The sequence below is a fragment of the Erpetoichthys calabaricus genome, chromosome 4, assembly GCF_900747795.2.
Source record: "Erpetoichthys calabaricus chromosome 4, fErpCal1.3, whole genome shotgun sequence".
In the NCBI taxonomy this organism is placed as follows: Eukaryota; Metazoa; Chordata; class Cladistia; order Polypteriformes; family Polypteridae; genus Erpetoichthys; species Erpetoichthys calabaricus.
In genome coordinates, this window is record NC_041397.2 from 214,642,060 (window position 1) to 214,660,422 (window position 18,363).

The 18,363-nt window shown below is 36.0% G+C and overlaps 1 protein-coding gene and 1 long non-coding RNA gene across 3 annotated transcripts in view; one reads left to right on the top strand and one right to left on the bottom strand.

Moving 5' to 3' along the window:
- The window catches only part of arhgap42a (Rho GTPase activating protein 42a), a 425,370-nt gene that overhangs the window by 96,433 nt on the left and 310,574 nt on the right, over positions 1 to 18,363 (top strand). The gene's annotated exons all lie outside the window — the stretch shown is intronic.
- LOC114650559 (uncharacterized) overlaps positions 18,140 to 18,363 on the bottom strand; it is a 146,116-nt gene continuing 145,892 nt past the window's right edge. For both annotated transcript variants that reach the window (XR_003716027.2, XR_003716026.2), the window contains one exon: positions 18,140 to 18,361. This is a non-coding gene — a long non-coding RNA (uncharacterized LOC114650559). The remainder of the gene's footprint in view (positions 18,362 to 18,363) is intronic.

Below are 18,363 nucleotides of genomic sequence, written 5' to 3' on the forward strand. Positions count from 1 at the left end.
TGCAGTCAGGCAAGTATCATTCTCCTGGCGACTGCCAAACCCAGACTCGTACATCGGATTGCCAGACAGAGAATTGTGATTCGTCACTCCAGATGACACATCTCCACTGCTGTAGTGTCCAGTGACAGTGTTGATCCGATGCTTTGCATTGCACTTGGTGATGTAAGGCTTGGATGCAGCTGCTCGGCCATGGAAACCCATTTCATGAAGCTCTCTATGCACTGTTCTTGAGCTTTTGGAGGTCTGTAACTATTGACTCTGCAGAAAGTTGGCAACTTCTGCACACTGTGCGCCTCAGCATGCGCTGTCCCTGCTCTGTGATTTTATGTGGTCTACCACTTCGTGGCTGAGTTGCTGTTGTTCCCAATTGCTTCCACTTTGTTATAATACCATTAACAGTTGATCATAGAATATTTAGTATTAAGGAAATTTCACGAATGGAGTTATTGCACAGGTGACATCCTATCACGGTAACATGCTTAAATTCACTGAGCTCCTGAGAGCAACCCATTCTTTCACAAATGTCTGTAGAGGCAGTCTGCATGCCGAGGTGCTTGATGTTATACACCCGTGGCCATGGAAGTGACTGGAACACCTGAATTCAATCATTTGGCAATATACTATATATGTATATATGTGTATATATATATATATATATATATACAGTATATATATATATATATATATATATATATATATATATATATATATATATATATATATCAATTATATATTGCAGATTTATATCATAAAATCATACAGATTAATTAGGATATAACAAACACAGAGGTGGTGATACTCAAGCCCCCCACCCCCCAACCATCTACTCCCATATTTAGCTACAGTTTAAAGAAAACTATTTTTAGTTTACAAACAATCAAGTCAACTGAAAGTTAGTTAAATGTTATGGACTTTAAGAAAAACAAAATTAAAATTATCCACTATCACATACAATCTCCTCAAAACCAAATTGATGTATAACATTAAGTGAGATAAGCAATATGGGTTCAAAAAATAAATAAATAACTTGTATATAAACGTAACCCGGATATTGAAAATTAGGATTTTTTTGGTAGTGTGGGACATTTCTTATATTTTGAAATGTAGTTCTTTAGAATAGGGTCAAGCTGCAAAGGGGGAAGAGGAGGTTGTCCTGCCATGTTTTGCTAACTGGGAAGGCTTTGCAAGCCACTTTACTTAATAAGACGCAATCACCAAAACAGGGCCTGAATTGGAGCAAAGTGAGTTTAAAAGACTACATTATGGGCGAGAGGGTAATTGTGATTGAAGACCCACCCCAGAGGCTTTTAGTGTGGAATGGAGCTGTCAGTGGAAAAAGCAGGAAGAGGGAGATGAAAGCAAGAAAAAAAGTCTTGAATGTGCACATCCCTAAGTTATTTAAAAAGATATTGCCTAATGAGCGGATATTTTGGAGTGTCTGGGGGTGATGGTAATGGCTAGGCCGACCACCAACAGGAAAAGCATTATTATTAAATAAGGGAGAATGTATATACCATTTTAGCCAGATTCCTAGTCACTTTTCTACAGCACATCAGATGTGAGTAGGGTTGTGCTAAAATATAGTTCAAATTATTTCAGAGACAAATCAGCAAAAAAGTGTCTTCTTATTATGAGGCTCTTCCTGATAGTTTTAAAATCATGTCAGAGAGAGCATATAGGGATTTTTAACTAGCCGGCAGAAGGCCAAATGTCACCAGCAAGGTGTTTTTATCTAGACCAAAAAGCTCTGAAGTCATGACCCCAGCAGACCAACATGCCTAGTTTTGTTGTGAAATTCAAAATGGACCCCTATCCCCCTGTCTGTGCTGTAGGTCCTGCACATTCCACTTTTTTAAAATAAGAAAAAAAAAATATTCTTGATCCAGTCAAATGTGTAATTTTGGCCTACACTCAATAGTCTTTATTTATATACAATAATGCTTTTTTTAACTTGAGGAAAAGTATGTAACATAAAACAACAATTTTTATTTTCCTAATTGTCTTGTTTTATTATTTTCAAGCTTAAAAATGATAAGAGGATTTTAGTTAGTCAGTTCAGTTCGAGAATATGAAGTGTCTTGGAAAAAGAAAACAACTTTAGAGAAAAAAATATTGTAACAAAGAAAAGTTCAGTAGGTATACAATCTGCATAAACCAAATATTTTTAAAGAACACTAAATATCTTAATAAAGAAAACATAGTATGTCACATTAAAGTTTGGTTATGCCGCAATACAGCTATTCAAAGTAAAAAATCTGTATGCAGAGTCTGTGGCAAATTAATATTTTATACAGTAAGTGTAAATATATAGACTCTTAAGTGTCATGATCATTTTTAATTACGTAATAAATACAAGTACAGTGGAACCTTGGTTCACAACCATAATTCGTTCTAAAACTCTGGTCGTAAACCGATTTGGTCATGAACCGAAGCAATTTCCCCCATAGGATTTTATGAAAATACAATTAATCCATTCCAGACCATACGAACTGTATGTAAATATATAAGTTTTTAAGCACAAATATAGTTAATTAAACCATAGAATGCACAGCGTAATAGTAAACTAAATGTAAAAAACATTGAGCAACACTGAGAAAACCTTGAACAACAGAGAAAACTAACATTGCAAGATTTCGCTGTATATTGTAGCCTTATGACCGATCGCTGTAAACACTCTTTTTAAATGAGTTTTAAGCACAGGGGGAAAAAAAGAACATTTGAACAAATCCAAACTTTATTTAAAAGCCAACCATAAGCAACCAAGAAAGTAACATTGCAGGAGTTCACGCTAATAGCCTTACAACCCGATCGCTGTGTAAACTTTTTTTAATGAGTTTTCAGCACAGGGAAAAAATGAACATTTGAAAAATCAGAAATTTAATAAACAACCAAGAAAAGTAACACTGCAACAGTTCACGCTACGAACCGAAAAATGAACATTTGAAAAATCCGTAATACAAAAACTAACCATAAACCACCAAGAAAACTAACCTTGCATGAGTCGAGTTCTGGCATGAAGTGAGGAGGAACTGGGGTGGAGAACAATCCGGTCTCGTCGCAAGCTGAAGACTTGTTGTGGGATGTAGCCTTTGTCCTCCACCAATTTTGTGAAATTTTTCACAAATTCTTTCGCAGCTTCAGCATCGGAACTAGCAGCCTCTCAATGCCTTACCACACTATGAATGCCACTTCTCTTGCGAAACTTTTCAAACCATCCTCTACTGGCTTTAAATTCCTCACTTTCACCACTCGTAGAAGGATAGTTTTGCAGCAAATCGCCATTAATCTTCCTGGCTTTCTCGCATAACATCGCCTCACTTACGCTATCCCCTGCAAGTTGCTTCTCGTTCAGCCACACTAGCAACAGTTTTTCCACCTCTTCCAGCACTTGAGGCCTCTGCCTGGTTAACACTGTAACTCCTTTTGCAACATCAGCTGCTTTAATAGATTCTTTCTGCTTTAGAATAGTCGAAATCCTAGATTTTGACTTCTTGTACTCGGCGGCAAGATCAGTAACACAAACGCCATGCGCATACTTTTCAATAATTTCTTTCTTTACTTCGATTTCAATTTTCTGCAAAACTTTCTTCTCACCACTCTTCACTTGCTTAGAAGCCATGGTTAACTGCAAAAGCACACAAAATACTGTAGAGCACAAAGAGTTCACAGGTAAAGCATGCACGTCTGACTGAGAACAATGAACAGGGAGAGGCTGAACACGTGATTAAATACAGTAATCGGCGTGTACAAACCGGAAGGGAAATGAAATAGAGCACAAAGAGTTCACAGCGAAAGCACGCACGCACGTGCAAGCACACACATCTGACCGAGAACAATGCAACTTGTGTGGAAACCATCGGCGTGCACAAACCAAAAGAGAAACTGGCTTGTTCATATACCGAGTGTGTGGTCGTGAACTGAGGCAAAAGTTTGGCGAACTTTTTGGTCGTAAACCGATTTGTACGTGTACCGAGACGTTCGTGAACTGAGGTTCCACTGTATATTTATTTTATATTTAAATTGTGCAGTTTGTTTATGGCTTACTTAATAAATGTAAAATCTTCCATTTCTTATACTTGTTACTTTCAGCAATCAAAGGAGGCCTGAGGCAGTTTTCCAATTAAAAACAAAAAGTTTATATATATATTTAACTGTTTTTTACCAGTGAATTCATTTTCTATTCATTTATTAATAGACAGGCAAATGTTCACAAAAGAATGTAAAATGAATGTGCAGCAAAGACATGTTTTCATTTAAAAGAAGAATTTACTTGCTAATTCAATGACAATATCCTTATTGGTAATTTAACAACAAAAATTTAATGCCCCACATTGTTGCTTAGTTTAAAAAATTCAGAAAAAGTGATTCTGTATTTATTCTCACAATGGCCAGGTTGATATTTTGTTATGCTCCCTAAATGGAATTTTTCATTAAGTGCCTAATCAGCTCATAGCTCCAGATGCCTAAAAACAAACAAAACATCCATCCATTCTCTTATTATTCTGTGGTCTGAATTCATTGTACTGTATTTTATTTTTTTGCACATATCTTGCACTTTTATTTTGATATTGAGCTTTTGATTAATTTTTATTGTTGTACTATTAACTGTTTTTATCATTTGGGGTTTTTAATTGATGGCAAATTTATTCCTGTAAGTATTTTGCTATTTCCTGTTAATTTGTTATTAATACTCTTCATTTTATTTTTATTGCATTTTTTGTATTTGTGGGCACCACCATGTTGGGCTGTTTTATTATTAAAAAAATGTGTGTTGTTGCCACCAATTGTTTCATTAAACTGTCACTGTTTACGATAAGGGCCCCCACCTTGCTTCTAGATATTCTAAAAGTCTTGCAATATAATAGTTAATCACAAAATATTACTTGGAATTTAGGATTTCTTATATGTATTTTTCATGATCATTTATGGTGTAATGATCTGAGTGACCTTTGTGCTTCTAACTTTACTTTTGTTTCTGGTTTATGAGTTTTCCCCCTTTCATCTCTGCAGTCTTCATTTCTTTCAGCCAGTCTCTCTCCACATTGGCAGAACCCATTCACACTTAATTGACAGTTTTTAGGTCAAAGGGTGAACCATTTCTGGTATTGGTTTCTGTATGTTCACTTTGCAATTGGGTTAAAAAATCTTTTATTTCCCCTGAAATTATTATTTTTTCTTGAAATAGCATCCTTTAATTTTATGTTGGAGAACTGGAACACTGTGTCATGCACTTTTGTCTACTGTTTAAAATGTTGTGAATCTTCAAACCTTTCTTGTTTGTGATTGAAAGCAGCTTTCTTGAACATGCTCCCTTTGAAGCAATAGTTTAATGTAACCATATTATTAAAGGGAAGAAATACAGAACATTCAGTATTACTTAGATTATCAACATTTTAATAAATCAATACAATTCCAGCAGAGATAAAAAGCTTGAGGCTCAGCATCTGTGTGTGTTGGTTAGCGTTTTGGGGAAGAAGTACACCTGAGGCATCATGCATAACGGTGTGCATAGAATTCACACTAAAACATGGCGTATGGACAAAAGCAGAAATATTCGAACGCACAAAAAAATCCAGATGCATAAGTCTGTGCATTCGCCAACTTCCATGTTCTTCCGCTCCATAAATTCTGGTCAGCGTGAAAAGTAACGCACGTGCATGCGCCTGCTGCCACTCCCCAAACTCCTCCCAGAATTTGGCCTCGTTGAATATGTAAATCAATATAAATAGCCCTTAAGCTCAGCGTTCTGTGAAAAGGCAATGGCAAAAGCACGGGAGAAATAGAAGAATTTCAGCGAATACCAAGTGGAGGCAAGGAAAATGTACTATTTGTTGGTTTAAACAGTGGTATAAACAACAAAAGGAAGTTGATCGAGTGACATAGAGTGTTGGAGAAACTCGAAAGCTCAAGTTCACAGAGTTGTACAGTGCCCAAAATAAAAAAGAAGTTGTCAGATATCAAAGTCGCTGTGAAAAGGAGAGTCGTTGCCCACCGTCTGAGTGTCATATGAAAGCTTATTAGGGTACAGAGAAAAGAAAAAAAATAGAGACACAGTGCGAAAAAAGCTTGAAATGTCAACTTTAATCTCGAAATTTCCACTATAATCACATAGTTTATTTTGTCATTAAAGTAGAACATCATAAACTTCATCTTAAAAATCGTTAAATTTACTAGTTTCTCAAATACCATCGTAACTAAAGTAGCACGTTAAATGCTTTGTTTTGTATGTGTTCTTCTATGCACTCTATGTGTGTGAATCACTACATGCTCCTTAAACAGGCTTTCTCTTCCTCCAACAGGACACAGAATCCATTACATTCATGATATTAATGCTCTCTGAATAATTTAAATACTGAGATGTATACTTGATATTTTCATGATGATAGGAATTAAAGCATGTATTAAACATGGGAACATGGTGGCGCTGTGATTGTTCATGCAAGATGCTTGCTGCGCCGTGTGCAACCTTTAATGAAATAATTTATTGCAGCAGTACTGTCTCTTTCAAACGTATTAACCCCCTATCCTGTCCTTCCTTTTCTTTCTCCAAATACCCAATCGCCACACAATCAGCTCTGTAATAGACGTCAAGCCATCTGTAAGCTGAGAACGCCGATTCTTCAAAACAGAACATTGAAATATCTTCATAGTACATGTTTAATTGTGAATTTCCCATCGGGATTAATAAAGTATCTATCTATCTATCTATCTATCTATCTATCTATCTATCTATCTATCTATCTATCTATCTATCTATCTATCTATCTATCTATCTATCTATCTATCTATCTATCTATCTATCTAATTATTAAATCCATCTATCCTTCCAGTGTCGCACCAGCCCCAGCAAGAATACAGCGTGAGGCAGGAACAATCCATGAATGGAGCGCCAGTTCCTTGCTAGCACTGCGACAACATGTCCTCACATGTTTAATTATTAACAATATAGATTATTTAAATGAAGTTAAAGTTTTGTCTGTATAATTTAATAAACATATTTTGCTGCATTTCATCTTAAAAATGATATTGTCATCATATGTATATACGCACGTTATAAAGTGGCTCAGTTTGTGCAATATTGTAACTGTATCGCAAGTTTACAGTGAGGTAATTGTACTTATAATTACAAACAGCTCCACAAGGAGAACTTGATGGACTGATTAATTGTGTTTTTAGTTCTTGGGATGAACCTGTTTCTGAACTGCAAGGTCAGTACAGGAAAGGCTCTGAAGCGTTTATCGCATGAGAGCAGTTCAAACAGGCAGCATGGCTGAGGCAGTGTGTGCTTGATGCTGTATACCAATAATTCTCTTTCCGATCAGCTGCTGTAGAGCTGTGATTCCACACTCAGATACAGTGATATAAATATTCAGAGTGGTGCAGTGAGAGTAATATGGAAAAAGATGATCCACTGTGGCAACCCCTAACGGGAGCAGCTGAAAGAAGAAGAAGGTGCAGTGAGAGTAACAACGCTAAAGCAGCTACGGAACTTGGAATAGTTTGGCTATTCTGTGGACCATTATATTGTTACAGGTTAATTACAATCAGATGCCTTAAACTAATAAACAATATGCGGTTAATTTCAGTGTATATGATAAAGCCGCGTCAGGGATGTGGATCTAAAAAAGAAAAGGAAACCAAACTGGAACAAAAGCACTGCTTTGATGCTGGGTGCCGCCAGTTTGCAAAACCGAGCGGAGAACTTGCGAACGCCAGGGTTTGAGCTACCGTGAAAATGTGCATGGCTTTATGCCTAGTTTAGGTTTTATACATAGCGATTTGAGCGTGGAAATGGGAGTATGCAACATTTTTGTGCATACGCACTGTTTATACATGAGGTCCCTGGTGAGATACAAAGGCAGCACCTGATAAAGTTATTCAGAACAGCAAATAATTTTTTTTTTTGCTTTTAAAATGTCACTTCTTTCAGTTTTCTGTTCTTCTGTTTATTCATTTTAATGCACTGTCACAAAGTGTGATTGGAAAAAGGTGGAGCAGATGTAAATGTTCTTGACGATTGACTCTTCAAATTGGGCGCAGCACGGGGGTGGAGTGGTAGTCCTGCTGTCTCGGAGTAAGGAGACCAGGGTTCATGTCCCAGGGAGTCTGCATGTTCTCCCCGTGTCTGCATGGGTTTCCTCCCGGTGCTCTGGTTTCCTCCCACAGTCCAAAGACTTGGAAATTAGGTGGATTGGCGATTTTTAATTGGCCCTAGTGTGGATTTGATGTGTGTGTGTGTGCGTGTGTGCGTGTGCGTGTTTGGGTGTGTGTGTGTGTGTGTGTTCACCCTGTGATGGACTGGTGCCCTGCCCAGGGTTTATCTGCCTTGCTCTGTATGCTAACTGGGATAGGCGCCAGCAACCATGACCCTGTTCAGGACAAAGTGGTTTAGAAAATGACTGACTGGCTGACTATGTAAGTGTATGAGGGAAATAGTGGGGCAGTGGTTACAGCTCCAGATGCATTAATTTTATTCCTGGCTATGTTTTTAATCCTGTTGGATCTGGTTAGTCTGCCTAAGTAATCTGGGCTTCCACTGGTTTCATTCCATATCCCAAAGTAAATGTGTTTGATTATCAGCAGGCACTAGATTGACCGAGTAAAACTGAGTATGGGCACGTGAAAAAGTTCTCCTAAATATCTCAGATACAGGTTAAACTATAAAACTATGGATATCATTGTTTGATTTTATCCAGATCGTTGGAGGTTTTAGAGTATTACATTCTTGCTAACCTTCTATGTGCAACCATTTTAAGCAGATTAGAAATGCCTTTCATTTTCATTTGAATGTTAAGAAAAAATTAGATCATTATTCCAAATCATCCAAATACAAATTGAGAATCCAGTGGGTGATGTGCTTTTTTTGTCATGGGAATGCAAATAAATGCCAGTGACTACCATTGTATAATATATGACTTCCTGTGAAAATACAGTTATTTCATGGAACCCTTGCTATTTGTGTCCCACGTCGAGTTAATTGCTATAAAGAGTCATGCTGTTAAGAGAGGATGAATGTCAAGGAATATTTCAAAAACCAGATAACTGTTTTTTCCTTGAAAACACTGACTAATTATATTTCAGTTTTTATTTTTCATGCATAGAACCAAGGTTATAAAGTACAAAAGCTAGAACTGAGAGTGCTGAATAAGTAAAATGTATTTCATAGCTCAATAAAGTTCTGTTTTTATAATATATACCTGTCATGGGTGAATATCAGTTTCATAAGTATGCATTTTGTTTGCTTTTAGTTAGATTTATGTAAATTCCATTTTAAAAGTATGATTGTGTTGAGGCTGGTGGTGTTTGCCTTAGTCCCGAGCACATTCCATAGGTTCTCCACACTTCCAGGAGGTGCACAGTACTTTTTCTCTCACTCTATATAAGTAAGAATCAGTATAATAAGAAGATCATACACAAAAAGTCATTTAATTTGAAGGAATTAAAGAAAAATTCCCCTCAAATTCCAGAACAGATCCACTAATGAACTGTTTACAATGCAGAGGTGAGACTGAGCTGTGGCAGTTGGACTCTTGTCTAGCTTTCTGAAGGCTTCAAATCCTGATGGAGATGCAAATCTGTGTTGGCTTGTACTTAGGTGCCACATAATCTTTAATACATATTTATATGATTTGTTTATTTAATTTAAATAAATAATTCCGGCAGATGGTTGTATTTCAGTGGGGCTGGAGTAATTATGTTTTATCTGATTCCACAATCATTCCAGGTTTAAAAGTGGGATCTGTTTAATTTTGTATTCACATGTTGCCCAAAGTGTTAATGTTACATGTTGGAGTAATTTGAATTATGAATAAAGACAGATGCTCCTTCTGTCCCCATCTGCACTTATAATAATGTGCACAAAATTAAGTGGGGAAATTTAATTATTCAAAATTTTTTTTTTCTTTAGAAAGAGTTATAGTCATGTTTAGTTACTGTATCTGTATATGCTCCGATTTTCTGAAATTTTATCTTAGACCTGAATTTTACATTTATGTTTGATTTTTAATGCTTTATCAGTTTTGTACATAAATAAATCATAAATACATGTCGCTGGAGTTTAACTAAAGAATTCATGTCAGTTTCAGAGATAAATACATGGTGGTAGAGCCTTGCTGAGATTTAATTCAGGAATGAAAAATTAATGAACAATAATCCTAGAGTAAAGGGGGTAATAGTTTTGCCCATAAATGTTGTCCACTCTCATGCCAATTGCATTGAATATAATATCTCCTAACTTGCAAAAAAGGATTGTGAAAGGAAGAGTCTGCATATCACATCAAGATTGTGAATCCCAGTATAGTGGCAGGGATGATTTACCTAAAGTTACTACCCATTTCAGGCTGAATTGACATTGCCCATTCATGTAAGAAATACATATCACTGTAGAACTTTTTCATTTACATACTGTACTTTAACATCCTATGTAATAGCAAAGTAACATTATACCCATGGCCTATTGGCGTGTGAAATGAAAGACTGAAGCCTTGTCATATGTTTACATTTTGCACTGAGGCCACTGAACAGAAATAAAGGCTCAGCTCCACCTGCAGGAATTGTAGACACCTTGAAGTATGAATCTCCCATGACAGACAAGAATTTGGTAAAAGCAAAGTTAAAATAAAAAGTGGGAAGCTGATTTAATATATGTGCACCTATTCATAGTTAAGGTAGAAGCAAGAGAGTCAAAAGCCAGTAAAGTACTTAGAGAATAATGCCAGGGAAAAACTGAAGAGACATTGTCAAAATATAGAAAAGAATTGTTACTAGAAATCAGTTATTAGAGGGTTACATGAGGGTTTTAGATTTTATCCACAAACACAGAAAACCAGGAAGTCTATGACAACGATGCTTAGACTTTCAACCTGTTGACGTCATGCCCATCACACTTCTAGTTGACCTCATCTAGCAACAGCATGGCAACCATAAACAGAAAGGTCTCAAAATGGCGGCATCCATTTAAAAAATAAGATGGTGCCACAGAAGAATAAATTTCATAATTAAGATTGCTAAAACATGTTAAAACAAAATACTTACTTATCCACTGGATTCCTTGGCCTCTTAAACCCTGAGAACAATATTTTTAAAATATTTTAAAAAATTTTAAACAAAAGGCAGATTGTGACACATAGCTTCTTTCAATCATCTAATAACCTACTAGAGACTTAGCGGAAACCAATTGTATATTTATACAACAGTTTGCCTGGCTACACACAGCAGATATTTCCTTCAGTGTGGATTTATTTTGTTTGTGTACTTGTTCATATGTCACACATAAAGGATTCCAATGAAGGATCAGCTTTCATACTGTATATGCCTTTTTTCCTGCAATTGTCCTGCATGGAACACATCTGAAGGTTGGACTAAATTTGGTTTGGCCAGAACTCAGTCTTCATTTATGGAGCCTTCACAGTGGGCTTACAAAGGACTGGCAGTATAACAGATTAAATCACAAGCTTTAGATGGACAGGAGCATAGAGTGGAGTAGGACTTCTGCTTTTTCACTTCAGTTTCTTTATAGCTTCATAGATTTACCTAATCCCCTTATATGATATGCTGTTGAACTATTGTTGATTTAAGTCAGTAAGAACTTGAATGTTATCTTGTCAATCTTGCCATGTTCAATCATACAGCGGAAATGTAATTTTCCTAGTTTTAAATATATTAATTTATTAATGTTTGCTAGAGTGTACTGTGCCCTATAGCCATATTCAAGGTTTTTAGCACTTTCACAGTTTACTTTCTATAAGATCAGGAAGACAGTACATGTACAGCAAGCTTTTTTTCTCAGAGGATATATGTTTCATTTCATTTATGCCCCAAACACTGTTTTTTTATAATCAATGAAATGCACTCTTCACCAGTAATTAGCACTTTATTGCTTAGATTTTTCCATTTTTACATAATAGGTAACCATGTTTTAGCAACAAGAAAACTTGTACTGCAGGGTTTCCATTACAGTGATAGTTTAAAACATCCTGTTTTTTACAAAAAAGAGGTACTGTATATGTTTGTAATTAATTAAATAATTTGGCTCATGAAAATGTAATAGCTTGACTAGAGTAAAATATTACAGGCAGTTTGAACCTTGAGGATGTAGAGTTCAGAACAAAAGATTCAACCAGAGGCCAATAATGCTACTGATCCAGCCAAACTTTACTACAGTTTGTCATAATTTATACTTGTATTCTTTTGCCAAAAAGTGGTCTATATTCATTTACAGTAAATCATGTCATAACAGATTTTACAAATATTGACCATATTACCATTAGGGAATCCATTCCTGGGAATTCGGGAATCCCGCATTTCATTCCTGGGTATCCCGGACTCCCGGGGATGACACAGTGCATGGGCATCTCACATGTGAACGGCTTTAGAACGACCGACACTTATTTTTAATAAAACTACTGCAATATGTTGACACAAATAAAAGACTAACCTTATCTACAAGCAGTTCATGCTGTCATATAAGTACATGTATCTTTAGTTGCGGTAATAAGAGCGTAGAAAGCACAACGTGTTCAGCTTGCAGTCGTCCAGGTGAGAGCGCACCTTCATGAAGAGAAAGCACGCTCTGCCTCCACTGAAGTAGGCGGCACAGTCATCAGATACTGATACACTTCTTCTAAACAACACCTGCGCTTGCCATTGCTCTGAAACACCGCCATTTCAGCTTTTACTGATGCATCCAGTTTCTTGCCTTCATTCTGTGATGGCAAGTTTCTTGGCACAGATAATGCGGATGCAACAGACTGACGCATTGCAGTTTCAAGTTGCTGTTCAAAGCTATTGTCTGATGAAGTGCAAGCTGCAGCAATGGCGCCACCTTAATTATTTTCAACTATAACTCTCTTATTTCTTGATCGATGTTTACACTTTTACACTCTATATATGAGAGCATGGCCATTCCCATTTTCCCGGGAATTACAGCAGTATCATTCTCGGGAATGCGGGAATGAAAAATGTCCGGGAATGGATTCCCTAATTACCATACAGTTGTCCATCATTGTAATTGGTGTCACTGTTAGGTATTGTTAAGTATGTTGATAGATCAATTTTTTCCTGTTTTATAGCATAAATAATATAATGCTTACAGTTTCAATTAAGCAATGGACAATAAAGTTATTTTTTAAGTAATATCAAAGCCCCTACTGCCGTCAGAAGTTCTAAAGTGCATATCATTTTTGACAAATATCTTTTCCTGTTTCTTCTTGTTTCACATTACATCTTAAGCCTCTGTCACACTTAATGACTTTTCCTGAGATTGTTCGGTCATAGCCTTCATATACATAATCTGTTCACTCATTGCCTTCATATGCATGATCTTAGTGAATCATAGTCAGTAGCGATGTACATATAGAACCACTAGCCATGTACTGTGGCAGTGCTATTTGTCTGTGACAAATTTGATTGTGTCACCAATCACAGGGATGGTCTCCATTGTGCTCAAAAGTTGTCAGCTAGTGAGAACACACCTAAAAGCACATTGCACTTGACCCTGTTGTCTGCGACCAAACAAGTGTTTAACGACATATCCTTGTCTTTTTCTCACAATGTTCTCTATATATTTTATTTACGTTTATGTTGTACACCAATTCTTATTTCATGTTGGATCATGTCAATTGCCAGCCAAAATATGTCAACCTCAGGATACTTCTAAAATTCCTATTGTGCAGCAAAACTGTGCTATGAACATGTGAGGTGAGTCGTGTAATCTGTTATCCATCATCCATCCATCCATCCATTTTCCAACCCGCTGAATCCGAACACAGGGTCACGGGGGTCTGCTGGAGCCAATCCCCGCCAACACAGGGCACAAGGCAGGAAACAATCCTGGGCAGGGTGCCAACCCACCGCAGGACACACACAAACACACCCACACACCAAACACACACTAGGGCCAATTTAGAATCGCCAATCCACCTAACCTGCATGTCTTTGGACTGTGGGAGGAAACCGGAGCGCCCGGAGGAAACCCACGCAGACACGGGGAGAACATGCAAACTCCACGCAGAGAGGACCCGGGAATGAACCCAGGTCCCCAGGTCTCCCAACTGCGAGGCAGCAGCGCTACCCACTGCGCCACCGTGCCGCCTTATCCATCATCCTCTGTGATTTATAGTTGTATAAACTCATATTCTTAAGGCAATGCGATATATCAACTGTAATTGTTAATTATGCTCTCAAAATCAAAGTTGTGTAGTATTTGTGTAGTATAGTATTATGATAGCTTTTTGGAGACAGTCAAATTAATTAGTGAAAATAAGGATGAAATGTTTGTTTTTACTGTCTGCTTTTAGATGTTTTTAAGGAGTTCTAAATTACTTAAAAACAAAAAGGCACTTATTCCATATCTATTATATCTGTTTCTTTTTATCCTCAGAGCGGATTGTACAGTTAAATGCTTATACCTTGAGTAGTATATCTGTGAACAAAAGATAAACTGAAGTTACATTGAAGACTGCCTTTATTCGCTCATTTTTAAAACTGAAAAAAAAACACCAATTTATTTAAATATACTCCTGTTACAAACTTTCTTATATTCTAACTAAACTCCCAGCAAACCCAAGAGTGTAAGGTACTTAAATTATATGCCAGTTGTTATCAGAATATGACTTAACAGAATTGGAAACTACCTACTGTCAGGATCAGTGCAATGCAACAGTTTAGGTAAAACATGCCTGGTATGAGAGGTGTCCCAAATAGGACCCACTTTTGAGACCAGATGTATATGATATTTATGTTAGTAAGGTTGGGGAAATGTGTGAAATAGATTTTATTAATGTATTATTATTATGCTGCTAATTGCAATAATAACTGTAGGGTTACTGCTTACTGTTCAGTTACATTTTAAACATCCAAAGATACAGCTAAACCATGGTAAAAGTAAACATGAATTTAGTGAAAAGCCAAAGAAAAATTTCAATACTATTTACACATATTTACACTTTAAGGTAAGGTTGAGCAATGTTGGTCCTGGAGGGCCGCAGTGGCTACAGGGTTTTGTTCCAGCCCAATTGCTTAATTAGAAAACAGTCCTTGCCAATAACACATCTTGTTTAATTTCATGTCTTGTTAGTGTTTTAACTCTGCAATAGCTGGTCATTCTTATATTGCAGATTTTTTTTTCCTTCCTAAAGATATCAAATGATTTGAAGCCTAAATGGATTAGTAATTTTCAGTTCTTCACTTTCTGATCAGTTTCCTTCTAAGTATTTTATTAAACCAAATAGTGCACAGTAAATAGACAGAGGTGTAAATGGACACAAGCTAAATGGAGAACTATTGGTTCCTTTGTTATTTACATCTTAATGCTAATAAGGAGTAATTAGAAAAGGTAAATGCAGTTGTTTTAGTCTAATATAAGCAATTAAAGGTTCGCGAGACAACTAAAATGAAGCAGAAAAATGTCACTTGAACAATAAGTTCTTCATCAGCAATGAATGATTTCTTATGAAGCAACTGGGTAGGAACAAAAACCTGTAGCCACTGTGACCCTTCAGGACTGATGTTGCTCACCCATGATTTAAATGGTTTGAATTTTAAATAGCAAATCGATTAAATGAAGTAAGTTAGCAGCAAAAATGGGTCAGTTATTAAGAAAATGGTTACAACAAAAACCTGTAGTCACTGTGGCCCTCTGAGCTGGGCGTCCCTGCTTTAAGGAAATAATAATAAAATAATGCCAATGTGTAACTGTTTTGATATTTTGATGGATGACTGCTTTACTTTTCCAATCCAAGTTAAGCCTGTGATGTTGTTTAAAAATAAGGTGAGGTTGAATTTCAGAAGCAAGACTGCTTTTACTTCAAATGTTAAAAAACGTTTAGTTACTGCTGCCTTTCTTTCATTTAGTAAATTACCAATCCAGCAACTATATGCAGAAAACATGGTCTGTATAGCTCTCTGGAGCTAAAAGACACATCAGTTTTAATCATACTGCATAGTTCAGAGAAAAGAAAGTAATTATCATCAGCGATCCAAGAGAAATTTTTGTATTACTGAAATGAGTTGTGCACTTTTGTCTTCAACATTTCCAAGGGGAACCAACTCTCCTCACACTATGTATACCTTTCATTTTGGGAAACATATTCATTAAAATTATATTGAGTTCCTCACTTTATTGTTATTATATTGTAATTGGCTTAACTCTTTTATTTACCTCTTTGCAAAAAGAATCCACTTTTTTAATGCAGTAGAATATTAAGATGACAGCACCCTAAAAGTTGACAAGGTTGGTCTGCACATAAGTACATGCAAATTTATTTAATATTTTCTTACAGGGTTAAATTTAGAACTGATGATCATTTAGTCAGGCTGAGATGAGAATAGCTATGAGACAATAATATATATTTTTATTTGTTAAAAAACACTTATTTTATTACCAACACCAGGAAAGCTAATATTAATTAATAAAGTTATTTTTGTGTTCACCCTGGTGTCACATCATGTAAATATTACAGGAGGTGGAAGAAAAAGAAAAGAAAAGAAATGGATTTAACAATTTCCTGATAATTCCATAAGGATATATTTCTAATATTTATTTATTTACTTATTTATTTGAGAATCTATGCATTGATTATATCTGAACTCCAACTTTTAAATATTTTAGTGTACTAATGGAGATTTCACAGTACAACACTGTTGTGCTTAATGTGGGCAGCCATTTTTAAAAATCTTAAGCACTTACTTGGCAGTGTACTCGCAGAGATGACTGACTACTCATGGTGAAAGCTTTAATTAATATTCAGATGCTGTCAAATTATTTGTATTCATTTGAACTTTAAATGTTATTACCCTATAGTTGTGTGAAGAGATGTGATTTGCTCTCACCAAAGTCCTAAGATTATATACCACCCTTAGGAAAAAGTGGGGACAGACATATATAACCTCTTTAACTACCTAATTTTCATTGACAAATGGATCATAATGGTATAGTAAAACTTACATTCAGCCTTAAATTGCAAGGATGGAACACAATAAATGTTGTAAAATGCCACAAGAAATGATAGAAAATGACTTCTTGGTTATTTTCAAATGTCAGCATTGTGAGGTAACAAAACCACATATTCCTTAAAATAGTCACTAACTATAGCAGTTTAGTCTAAGTCAAGAAGAAAAAGATAAAAAATACTGTACCAGCTGTGTTTATTTGTGAATTTTGGTGTACAGTACTGGATATTCCAAATGCTGGGACTACAGAAATCTCTCTGTGTGTATCCTAAACAATAATACCACTCATTCTTGTTTCAAACAGCGGTACAAAATATTGTTTGATTTAAGCTTTGGAAAAATACCTCAACAGCTTTGAACCTTAAATTAGAATGGTATACATTACTATAGCTCAATTATACAGTCAAATTAACTAGTTCACATTTCTGAAATGTGGCTATTCAATTTGGCATAGATTATAAAACTGTGAATGGTTCAAATGTATCTTGTGCAAACCTGAAACCTCAGTGTATTCTGTTTCTGGAGTCATTTACTGTATCTCATGCTACCCTCACAAAATCTAAATCATTAAACACGTAATTGAAAAAAAAAAAAGATGGTTACTCTTCACATCCGCAAGAACCATTGGGACAAAAAAGAAAATGGCCACTGTAATGCAAAACTACCTTTTGGCAGTTCCACCAAAATCATTACTTATCTATTATCTTACTGTGCAATGTTCTTTTGTTTTCTAAAACTAATATTTAAATAATGGGGCAATGGAGCATACTCTTGTATCTTTAGATACAAGGAGATAATCAACTCTAGTCAATCCATTCCAGAGCACACTCATTAACATATAAAGTCATACACATCCATCACAAAACTACTCTTGGCATTTTGAGGGACACACCTTTTACTAAACATAGATGAAAGTAATCCATTTTCTTTTCAAAATAGTATGGTATAAAGAGGCCATTTATAGTCCTGGCATATCTCTGGATAAAACATAGTTTGGTGCATGCTATTCTAGAATTTTATAAACCTTTAATTTGTTTTCTTACACTTGAGAGGACTTAATTTTGTTCTGTGAAATCAGTGGTGGAACAGCCATCAGTCTTCCATTCTGTATATATATATATATATATATATATATATATATATATATATATATATATGTTGTAAATAAGAGAGACAAAAACAGAGAATGTTTGGGGATCCACCCTGTATATTGTCACAAATTAGTAGTCTTAAAGGACTGTGTCCAAAATGAGACTGATAGGAAAGGTGAATTGGCTGGTCTTTATAGGCAGTGGGCAGGAAGAGGCAGGTCCAAGAGAAAACTGGCAGAAGAGAGGTCAGTAGGAGGGCGTGGTCTGGAGGAAGGATGAGGAAGCTGGTTGGGCTTTAGCTGGTCTTCTCTTCTGATGATCT